The sequence below is a fragment of the Ovis canadensis genome, chromosome 9, assembly GCF_042477335.2.
Source record: "Ovis canadensis isolate MfBH-ARS-UI-01 breed Bighorn chromosome 9, ARS-UI_OviCan_v2, whole genome shotgun sequence".
In the NCBI taxonomy this organism is placed as follows: domain Eukaryota; kingdom Metazoa; phylum Chordata; class Mammalia; order Artiodactyla; family Bovidae; genus Ovis; species Ovis canadensis.
The window spans coordinates 22838074-22851021 of record NC_091253.1 but is presented as its reverse complement, the minus strand read 5'-3'; positions in this window follow the sequence as shown (position 1 = coordinate 22851021).

Sequence of the window (12948 nt, the reverse complement as noted above, 5' to 3'; positions counted from 1 at the left end):
CCCCCTTGTCTTCTCAACCCAACTCTGTGAATCTCTGTGGGTGTTCTGGGCTGTGGAGAACACTTATGGAATAGTGCACTGCCTAGATCTATCTCTCTCCTTTTGATTTCCCCCTTTCTCCTCCTGCTCACCTCTATCTCCTTGCTCCCTCTTCTCTTCTCTATGTAACTCTGTGAACATCTCTGAGGGTTCCAGACTGTGGAGAGCACATAGGGAATTGTTTACTGGCTAGATTGCTCTTTCCCCTTTTGATTCCCCCTCTTCTCCTCCTGGTCACCTCTATCTCCCTTTTCCCACTTCTCTTTTCCATGTGACTCTGTGAACCTCTCTGGGTGTGACTCACTGTGGAGAATCTTTTCACCATTAACCTAGAAGTTTTATTATAAGTGCTGTATGGATGGAGAAGTCTTGAGGCTACTGTAAGAATAAGACTGAAAATCAGAGGCAGGAGGCTTAAGCTGAAAACCTGAGAATACCAGAGAACTCCTGACTGCAGGGAACATCAATTGATAAGAGATCATCCAAAAGCCTCCATACCTACACTGAAGCCAAGAACCACCCAAGAGCCAATAAGTTCCAGAGCAAGACATACTACGCAAATTTTCCAACAACATAGGAACATAGCCCTGAGCTTCAACATACAGGCTTCCCAAAGTCACACCAAACCCACAGACATCTTAAAACTCACTACTGGATGCTTCATTGCACTCCAGAGAGAATAAATCCAGCTCCACCCACCAGAACACTGATGCAAGCTTCCCTAACCAGGAAACCTTGTCAAGCCACTCGTCCAACCCCACCCACAGGAAGGAACCTCCACAATAAAGAGGAACCATAAACTGCCAGAATACAGAAAGGCCACCCCAAATATAGTATTTAAATAAGATGAAAAGACAGAGAAATACTCAGCAGGTAAAGGAACATGATAAATGCCCACCAAACCAAACAAAAGAGGAGGAGATAGGGAGTCTACCTGAAAAAGAATTTAGAATAATGATAATAAAAATGATCCAAAATCTTGAAAACAAAATGGAGATACAGATAAATCGCCTGGAGACAAGGAATGACAAGATGCAAGAACTGTATAATAAGGACCTAGAAGAAATAAAAAAGTCAATTAATAATGAATAATGCAATAAATGAGATCAAAAACACGCTGGAGGGAACAAATAGTAGAATAATGGAGGCAGAAGATAGGATAAATTAGGTAGAAGATAGAATGGTATAAATAAATGAAGCAGAGAGGATAAAAGAAAAAAGAATTAAAAGAAAAGAGGACAACCTCAGGGACCTTTGGGACAATGTGAAATGCCTCAACATTCGAATCATAGGAGTCCCAGAAAGTGAAAGTGAAAAAAAAGAAAGTGAAAGTGAAGCCACTCAGTCGTGTCTGACTCTTTGCGACCTGTGGACTGTAGTCCACCAAGCTCCTCTGTCCATGGGATTCTCCAGGCAAGAATACTGGAGTGGGTTGCCATTTCCTTCTCCAGGAGTCCCAGAAGAAGAAGACAAAAAGTAAGGCCATGAGAAAATTCTCGGGGAGCTAATAGTTGAAAACGTCCCTAAAATGGGGAAGGAAATAGTCACACAAGTCCAAGAAACCCAGAGAGTCCCAAACAGGATAAACCCAAGGTGAAATATCCCAGGACACATACTAATCAAATTAGCAAAGATCAAACACAAAGAACAAATATTAAAAGCAGCAAGGGAAAAACAACAAATAACACACAAGGGGATTCCCATAAGGATAACAGTTGATCTTTCAATAGAAACTCTTCAGGCCAGAAGAGAATGGCAAGACATACTTACAGTGATGAAAGAGAAAAACCTACAATCCAGATTACTATACCCAGCAAAGATCTCATTCAGATGTGAAGGAGAATTCAAAAGCTTTACAAACAAGCAAAACCTGAGAGATTTCAGCACCACCAAACCAGCTCTTCAACAAATACTAAAGGATCTTCTCTAGGAAGCACAGAAAAGGTTTATAAACTCGAACCCAAAACAACAAAGTAAATGGCAGTGGGGCCATACTTATCAATAATTACCTTAAATGTAAATGGGTTGAGTGCCCCAACCAAAAGACCAAGATTAGCTGAATGGATACAAAAACAAGACCCCTATATATGCTGTCTACAAGAGACCCACATTGAAACAAGGGACATATACAGACTGAAAGTGAAAGGCTGTAAGAAGATATTCCACGCAAATAGAGACCAAAAGAAAGCAGGAGTAGCAATACTCACATCAGATAAAATAGACTTTAAATAAATGCTGTGAAAAGAGACAAAGAAGGACACTACATAATGATCAAAAAATCAATCCAAGAAAAAGATATAACAATTATAAATATATATGCACCCAACATAGGAGCACCACAATATGTAATGCAAATGCTAACAAGTACGAAAGGGGAAATTAACAACAACACAATAATAGTGGGAGACTTTAATATCTCACTCACACCTATGGATAGATCAACTAAACAGAAAATTAACAAGGAAACACAAACTTTAAATGACACAATGGACCAGCTATACCTAATTGATATCTATAGGACATTTCTCCTCCAAAACAATGAATTTCACCTTTTTCTCAAGTGCACACAGAACCTTCTCCAGAATAGATCACGTCCTGGGCCATAAATCTAGCCTTGGTAAATTCAAAAAAATTGAAAGCATTCCAAGCATCTTTTCTGACCAGAATACAGTAAGATTAGATGTCAATTACAGGAGAAAAACTATTAAAAATTCCAACATATGGAGGCTAAACAACACGCTTCTGAATAATCAACAAATCATAGAAGAAATCAAATAACAAATCAAAATGTGCATAGAAACGAATGAAAATGAAAACACAACCCAAAACCTATGGGATACTGTAAAAGCAGTTCTAAGGGTAAGGCTCATTGCAATATAGGCTTACCTCAAGAAACATGAAAAAAATCAAATAAATACTACAGTCAGCTCCCAGTCTTGTTTTTGCTGACTGTATAGAGCTTCTCCATTTTTGGATGCAAAGAATATAATCAATCTGATTTCGGTGTTGACCATCCAGTGATGTCCATGTGTAGAGTCTTCTCTTGTGTTGTTGGAAGAGGGTGTTTGCTATGACCAGTGCGTTCTCTTGGCAAAACTCTATTAGCCTTTTCCCTGCTTCATTCCATATTCCAAGGCCAAATTTGCCTGTTACTCCAGGTGTTTCTTGACTTCCTACTTTTGCATTCCAGTCCTGTCTAATGAAAAGGAAAACATTTTGGGGTGTTAGTTCTAAAAGGTCTTGTAAGTCTTCATAGAACTGTTCAACTTCAGCTTCTTCAGCATTACTGGTTGGGGCATAGGCTTGGATTACCATGATATTGAATGGTTTGCCTTGGAATTGAACAGAGATCATCCTGTTGTTTTTGAGATTGCATCCAAGTACTGCATTTCGGACTCTTTTGCTGACCATTATGGCTACTCCATTTCTCCTAAAGGATTCCTGCCCCAAGTAGTAGATATAATGGTCATCTACGTTAAATTCACCCATTCCAGTCCATTTTAGTTCACTGATTCCTAGAATGTCAATGTTCGCTCTTGCCATCTCCTGTTTGACCACATCCAATTTGCCTTGAATCATGAACCTACATTCCAGGTTCCTATGCAATATTGCTCTTTATAGCAATTGGACCTTGCTTCTATCAGATCATGAACTCCTTATTGCCAAAGTCAGACTTAAATTGAAGAAAGTAGGGAAAACCAGTAGACCATTCAGGTAAAACTTAAATAAAATCCCTTATGATCATGCAGTTGAAGTGAGAAATAGATTTAAGGGACTAGACCTGATAGACAGAGTGCCTGATGAACTATCGATGGAGGTTCATGACATTGTACAGGAGACAGGGATCAAGACCAGCCCCATGGAAAAGAAATGCAAAAGAGCAAAATGGCTGTCTGAGGAGGCCTTCCAAATAGCTGTGAAAAGAAGAGAAACGAAAAGCAAAGGAGAAAAGGAAAGATATAAGCATCTGAATGCAGAGTTCCAAAGAATAGCAAGGAGAGATAAGAAAGCCTTCCTCAGTGATCAGTGCAAAGAAATAGAGGAAAACAATAGAATGTGAAAGACTGCAAATCTCTTCCGGAGAAGGCAATGGCAACCCACTCCAGTACTCTTGCCTGGAAAATCCCATGGACGAAGGAGCCTGGTAGGCTGCAGTCCATGGTGTCGCTAAGAGTTGGGCACGACTGAGCCACTTTACTTTCACTTTTCACTTTAATGCATTGGAGAAGGAAATGGCAACCCACTCCAGTGTTCTTGCCTGGAGAATCCCAGGGACGGGGGAGCCTGGTGGGCTGCCATCTATGGGGTCGCACAGAGTTGGACATGACTGAAGCGACTTAGCAAGAGCAGCAGCAGAGATCTCTTCCAGAAAATTAGAGATACCAAGGGAACATTTCATGCAAAGATGGGCTCGATAAAGGACAGAAATGGTATGGACCTAACAGAAGCAGAAGATATTAAGAAGAGGTGGCAAGAATACACAGAAGAACGGTACAAAAAAGAGCTTCATGACACAGATAATCACGATGGTGTGATCACTCACCTAGAGCCAGACATCCTGGAATGTGAAGACATCCTTAGAAAGCATACTATGAACAAAACTAGTGGAGGTGATGGAATTCCAGTTGAGCTATTTCTAATCCTGAAAGATGATGCTGTGAAAGTGCTGCACTCAAATGCCAGCAAATTTGGAAAAACTCAGCAGTGGCCACAGGACTGGAAAAGGTCAGTTTTCATTCCAACCCCAAAGAAAGGCAATGCCAAAGAATGCTCAAACTACCACACAATTGCACTCATCTCACACACCAGTAAAGTAATGCTAAAAATTCTCTGAGCCAGGCTTCAGCAATACGTGAACCATGAACTTCCAGATGTTCAAGCTGGTTTTAGAAAAGGCAGAGGAACCAGAGATCAACTTGCCAACATCTTCTGGATCATCAAAAAAGTAAGAGTATTCCAGAAAAGCATCTATTTCTGCTTTATTGACTATGCCAAAGCCTTTGACTGTGTGGATAACAATAAACTGTGGAAAAATCAGAAAAAGATGGGAATACCAGAGCACCTGACCTGCCTCTTGAGAAACCTATATGCACATCAGGAAGCAACAGTTAGAACTGGACATGGAACAACATTCTAGTTCCAAGTAGGAAAAGGAGTACATCAAGGCTGTATATTGTCACCCTGTTTATTTAACTTCTATGCAGAGTACATCATGAGAAACGCTGGGCTGGAAGAAGCAGAAGCTGGAATCAAGATTGCCGGGAGAAATATCAATAGCTTCAGATATGAAGATGACACCACTCTTATGGCAGAAAGTGAAGAGGAACTCAAAAGCCTCTTGATGAAAGTGAAAGAGGAGAGTGGAAAAGTTGGCTTAAAGCTCAACATTCAGAAAACAAAGATCATGACATCGGGTCCCATCACTTCATGGGAAATAGATGGAGAAACAGTGGAAACAGTGTCAGACTTTATTTTTAGGGGCTCCAAAATCACTGCAGATGGTGATTGCAGCCATGAAATTAAAAGATGCTTACTCCTTGGAGGGAAAGTTATGAGCTAGAAAGCATATTGAAAAGCAGAGACATTACTTTGCCAACAAAGGTCTGTCTAGTTAAGGCTATGGTTTTTTCAATGGTCATGTATGGATGTGAGAGTTGGACTGTTTAGAAAGGTGAGTGCTGAAGAATTGATGCTTTTGAACTGTGATGGAGAAGACTCTTGTGAGTCCCTTGGACTGCAAGGAGATCCAACCAGTCCATTCTGAAGGAGATCAGTCTGGGTGTTTATTGAAAGGACTAATGCTGAAACTGAAACTCCAATACTTTGGCCACCTTATATGATAAGTTGACTCATTGGAAAAGACCCTGATGCTCGGAGGGATTGGGGGCAGGAGGAGAAGGGGACGACAGAGAATGACATGGCTGGATGGCATTACTGACTCAATAGACATGAGTTTTTGTAAACTCTATGAGTTGGTGATGGACAGGGAGGCCTGGCGTGCTGCGATTCATGGGGTCACAAAGAGTCAGATGCGACTTAGCAACTGAACTGAACTGAACTGAACTGAAATAACCTAACTCTACACCTAAAGCAACTAGAAAAGGAAGAAATGAAGAACCCTAGGTTAGTAGAAGGAAAAAAAATCTTAAAAATTAGGGCAGAAATAAATGCAAAAGAAACAAGAGACCATAGCAAAAATCAACAAAGCTAAAAGCTGGCTTTTGGAGAAGATAAATAAAGCTGACAAACCATTAGCTAGACTCATCAAGAAACAAAGGGAGAAGAATCAAGTCAACAATATTAGAAATGAAAATGGAGAAATCACAACAGACAACATAGAAATACAAAGGGTCATAAGAGACTACTGTTATCAAGTATATCCAATAAAATGGACAACTTGGAAGAAATGGACAAATTCTTAGGAAAGTATAACTTTCCAAAACTGAACCAGGAAGAAATAGAAGATCTTACCAGACCCATCACAAGCATGGAAATTGAAACTGTAATCAGAAATCTTCCAACAAACAAAAGCCCAGGACCAGATGGCTTCACAGCTGAATTCAGCCAAAAATTTTGAGAAGAGCTAACACCTATCTTACTCAAACTCTTCCAGAAAATTGCAGAGGAAGGTAAACTTCCAGAATCTTTCTATGATGCCACCATCACTCTAGTACCAAAAGCAGACAAAATGCCACACAAAAAAGAAAACTTCAGGCCAATATCACTGATGAACATCAATGAAAAAATCCTTAACAAAATTCTAGCAAACAGAATCCAACAACATATTAAAATGATCGTACATCATGATCAAGTGGGCTTTATCCCAGGGATGCAGGATTCTTTAATATCAGAAAATCAATCAAGGTAATACACCACATTAATAAATTGAAAGAGAAAAACCATATGATTATCTTAATAGATACAAAGAAAGCTTTTGACAAAATTCAATATCATTTATGATAATACTCTCCAGAATGCAGGAATAGAAGGAACATACCTCAACGTAATAAAAGCTATATATGACAAACCCACAGCAAACATTATCCTCAATGGTGAAAAATTGAACGCATTTCCCCTAAAGTCAGGAACAAGACAAGGGTGCCCACTCTCACCACTACTATTCAACATAGTTTTGGAAGTTTTGGCCACAGCAGTCAGAGCAGAAAAAGAAATAAAAGGAATCGAGATTGGAAAAGAGAAGTAAAACTCTCACTATTTGCAGATGACATGATCCTCTACATAGAAAACCATAAAGACACCACCAGAAAATTACTAGAGCTAATCAATGAATAGAGTAAAGTTGCAGGATATAAAGTTAACACACAGAAATCCCTTGCATTCCTATACACTAACAATAAGAAAACAGAAAGAGAAATTAAGGAAACAATTCCATTCACCATTGCAATGGAAAGAATAAAATACTTAGGAATATATCTACCTAAAGAAACTAAAGACTTATATATAGAAAACGATAAAACACTGGTGAAAGAAATCAAAAAGGACACAAATAGATGGAGAAATATACCATGTTAATGGATTGGAAGATTCAATATAGTGAAAATGAGTATACTACCCAAAGCAATCTATTGATTCAGTGCAATCCTTATCAAGCTACCAATGGTATTTTTCACAGCACTAGAACAAAAAACTTCACAGTTTGTATGCAAAATACAAAAAAACTCAAATAGCCAAAGCAATCTTGAGAAAGAAGAATGGAACTGGAGGAATCAACCTGCCTGACTTCAGGCTCTACTACAAGGCCATAGTCATCAAGACAGTATGGTACTGGTATAAAGACAGAAATACAGATCAATGGAACAAAATAGAAAGCCCAGAGATAAATCCACACACCTATGGACACCTTATCTTTGACAAAGGAGGCAAGAATATACAATGGAAGAGAGTCTCTTTAACATGTGGTCCTGGGAAAACTGGACAACCACTTGTAAAAGAATGAAACTAGAACACTTTCTAACACCATACACAAAAATAAACTTAAAATGGATTAAAGATCTAAACGTAAGACCAGAAACTATACAACTCCTAGAGGGGAACATAGGCAAAACACTTTCCGATATCAATCACAGCAGGAGCCTCTATGATCCAACTCCCAGTGTAATGGAAATAAAAGCAAAAATAAACAAGTGGGACATAATTAAACTTAAAAGCTTTTGCACAACGAAGGAAACTGTAAGCGAAGTGAAAAGACAGCCTTCAGAATGGGAGAAAATGATAGCAAATGAAACAACTGACAAAGAATTAATCTCAAAAATATACAAGCAACTCCTGCAGCTCAATTCCAGAAAAATAAATGACCCAATCAAAAAATGGGCCAAAGAACTAAACAGACATTTCTCCAAAGAAGTCATACAGATGGGAAAAAAAAACACATGAAAAGATGCTCAATACCACTCATTATCATAGAAATCCAAATCAAAACCACAATGAGGTACCATCTCACGCCTGTCAGAATGGCTGCTATCAGAAAATCTACAAGCAATAAATGCTGGAGAGGATGTGGAGAAAAGGGAACCCTCTTACACTGTTGGTTGGAATGCAAACTAGTACAGCCACTATGGAGAACAGTGTGGAGATTCCTTAAAAAACTGGAAATAGTACTGCCATATGACCCAACAATTCCACTACTGGGCATACACACCGAGGAAACCAGAATTGAAAGAGACAACTGTACCCCAATGTTCATCACAGCACTGTTTATAATAGCCAGGACATGGAGGCGACCTAGATGTCCATCAGCAGAGGAATGGATAAGAAAGCTGTGGTACATATACACGAAGGAATATTACTCAGCCATTGAAAAGAATACATTTGAATCAGTTCTAATGAGGTGGGTGAACCCGGAGCCTATTATATAGAGTGAAGTAAGACAGAAAGAAAAACACCAATACAGTATACCAATACATATATATGGAATTTAGAAAGATGGTAACAATCTGGTATGTGTGTGTGTGTGTGTGCGTGTGTGTATATACAATGGAATATTACTCAGTCATAAAAAGGAAAACATTTGGGTCAGTTATAATGAGGTGGATGAACCTAGTGCCTGTTGTACAGAGTAAAGCAAGTCAGAAAGGGAAAGACAAATATTGCATATTAATACATATATATATATGGAATCTAGAAAGATGCTACTGATGAACCTATTTGCAGGGCAGCAATGAAGATACAGACATAGTGAACAGATTTTTGGACACAGTAGGGGAATGAGAGGGTGGGACAATTAGAGCAACATTGAAACTTATACATTACTGTAAAACAACTAGCCTGTGGGAATTTGCTGTAAGATGCAGGAAACTGAAACCTGGTGCTCTGTGACAACCTAAAGTGATGGGATATGATGGGAGGTGGGAGGAAAGTTCAACAGGCAGGGGATATATGTCTGCTTATGGCTGATTCTTATTGATGTATGGCAGAAACCAACACTATATTGTAAGGCAATTATCTTCCAATTGAAAATAAATTAAAAAAATGACCAGATACATAATGCCTCTTCATTGTCTAGAAAATTGTTATCAAACACAATATTTATTATGCTATCTAATTTCATTTTTTAAAAAACATATCTTTTTAAAAATATAAATTTATTTATTTTAATTGGAGGTTAATTACTTTACAATATTGTATTGGTTTTGCCATACATCAACATGAATCTGCCATGGGTATCTTATTCAATGCATTTTTATTAAAGTTCAGTGCTAGGACATAGTTTTCTCTCCTTGATGTGATGGCTGTTATACTTTGTTTTGTTAGGCAATAAATGAGCTGTGGTCTGTTGTAAATTATGTTTTGCTTCACTTCTAGGAAGCCCGAGCTAATTTTACATTCAGCTGTGTGTGTGTTGTGACTTAGACTCACCTTGCTTTGTCTTGCTTGTTCTCCCTTTCCCTCTCTTCTTTCCATGACAGGAGGGCATAATTTGTATTTCTATTGATATCTTGGCCAGTTTTCTTTCTTTTTGTTTCAAGAAAAAAGCATTTAATTAAACATTGTTTACATACCTAATAATAGAGCTCCAAAATACACAAAGCAAAAAGTGACAGAATTGAAGAGAGATTTGGACAGTTTAAAAATAAAAGTTGGAGACATTAATCCCACTTTCATCAGTGAATTGAACAGGTAGACAGAAGATGAGCAAGGAGGCACTTCCCTGGTGGTCCAATCGTTAAAACTCTGTGCTTCCAATGCAGGGGTCATGGGTTTGACCCCTGATCAGGGAACTAAAATCTCACATGACCCACAGTGTGGCAAAAAAAGAGAAAAGATCAGCAAGGAAATATACTTGAACAACAGTATAAATCAACTTGACCTAACAGCATCTATAGACCACTTCACCCAACAGCAGTGAATACACATTATTCTCAAGGGCACAAGAAACATTCTCCAGGACAGATCACATAGTAGACCACAAAATTAATCTCATTAAATTTAAAAATACTGAAATAATACAAAGTATGTTCATTGATCACAGTAGAATGTAACTAGAAATCATTAACAATACACACCAAAGTTCACTGAAGCATCATTTACAATAACCATATCTTGGCTACTTTTCAAATACATGTACCTTTCACTATGAGCTCTCTCTTAAGCTGTTTGGAAGTAACTTAAATAGTAAAGTCAGCCACCAAGTCAGGAAACTTGTGTAGGTTTGTGGCTGTTTCAGGAGTTTCAAAGGCTCATTTACATCAAGTATGGAAGACCCCATTAATTATGTGCATTTGCCATTCAGGTTTTTAAACCTTGAATAATTCATCATTCATTTCACAAATGTTAACTGGGCACCATCTATGTGATAAGCATACCAGACCAGTAAGCCAGTCCTGATGATTTTTTAATTCAGTATATCTTACATTGGCCTTTTCTAGTCTTAGAGATATTATAATAATTTAGAACTCACCTAACATAAATTTCCTTTTCAGATGAAGAGATTTACTCATATTTCCAAGTGCACCTTTCCAATCTTCCCCATGATTTTCACTCTTAGGAAAGTTACCTCATCATCCCATTGTGAGACTATCCAAAACTTACCAATTTTTTAATACCTAATTTAATTCCATTGCTTTATTATTTTTGAGATTTTTTTCTCCCAGTTTTATTGAGATATACTTGTCATACAGTACTATGTAAATTTAATGTATACAGCATGATGATTAGACTTACATGCATCCTGAGAGTAAATTTAGTGAATATCCATCATCTCATATAGATACAAAGCAAAAGGAAAGAAATAATTTTTCCTTGTGATGAGAACTCTTAGGAACTCTGTTAATAATAATAATTCTCTTTCATATATCACATAAAGCAGTTATTAATTCCATTTCTTTCTAATGCCTATTCAGGAGGTCCCACTACCCAGAAGTTATGCATGTAGTGTCATTTGTTGAGCAGCTAAAGCATTCAGTACCCTGGGATGCTTTTACTCTTCCCTGCATGGTTTTTGAAATTGTATACTTAATTTTCACAGATTTTTGCCTAGTCTCTACTAAACTGTTAGTTCTTAGAAAGGAGGGACCCTGGCTTATCATGCTTTGGATCTGTCCATATTGCCTGAGTGGTTTCTTAATAAATATTTTTTAAAATGTAATAATCTGCTATACTCCTATAGATAATGAATACTACTTTAAAAAATCATTTTTGCCCTTCTGAAAAGTTTATGTATACTATATTGATCATAATATTGATCATACTATATTGATCATAATTGATATAAATAAATATTTATTAAAATTTTATTATATTTATTTCATATAATAAAAATTATTGTCTTTTTAAAATAGGAAGTTTAAAATATTTTAACTTTATTGTTTAGTCACTCAGTTGTGTCTGACTCTGCGACCCCAGGGACGGCAGCATGCCAGGCTCCCCTGTCCTTCACCATCTCTCTGTCCTCTCATCATATTTTAGCTTAGTGAGTGAAAGTCACTCAGTTGTGTCCAACTCTGCGACCCCATGGACTATACAGTCCACGGAATTCTCCAGACCAGAAAACTGGAGTGGGTAGCCATTCTCTTCCCCAGGGGATCTTCCTAACCCAGGGATTGAACCTACATCTCCCACATTGTACGTGGATTCTTTATCAGCTGAGCCACCAGGGAAGCCCAAGAATTTATTTAAAACTAATCCATACTTTAAAAAAGAAAATGATAAAAAATACCTATGTGGACATGATCTGCATTTAGAACAAGTCTAATCTAATACTTCATTCCTTTGTAAGAGGGGGGGCTCATATTTAAGGGGTACTTGTTATGTGCCAAGTACTGTGCTGGCCTCTTTCTGTTACTGACCCTTCATTATGACTTTTCTAAAGGTGTTTCGGACTCTCTGACAATTCTGCTGCTGAGACTAAAGGGCTTTCTCGACCATTTGCCTTGTTGTATTCCTTAGTCAGGATGGTACAGGAAAGTTTGCTTTTCCATTTTTCTTAGGATAAATTATAGAGATTTCAACAAAGGAAGGAATGAAATGTTGAAATATCTTGCAATCTTTATATCTCCCAATATGATCATGGAGATTTTGCATTACCTCTGTTAGAAACTAGAGGAAGCCTGTCTCTCAGTTCCTCAAATAAGAAAGTAAAGTTTATGGTTGGATTTCATCACTGTCAATCATCTCAGATTAAAAGAGAGGTGGGTCTTCCTCAGAGAAAGGAGCCACCAAGCCCATCCATAGAAATTAATTCCAAGCAAACTATTTTTTTTTTTTTTTGTCTGCCTTCCTAGGATGGGGAATGTGACTCAAAGATAAAACATTTTGAGGGAGAAAATTCATCAGTAGAGAGCTGAAAATCCGCTGTGAGGACTTTTTGTTGTTACTTAATGCCAGGAGATGGTGATGGACAGGGAGGCCTGGCATGCTGCGATTCATGGGGTCGCAAAGAGTTGGACACGA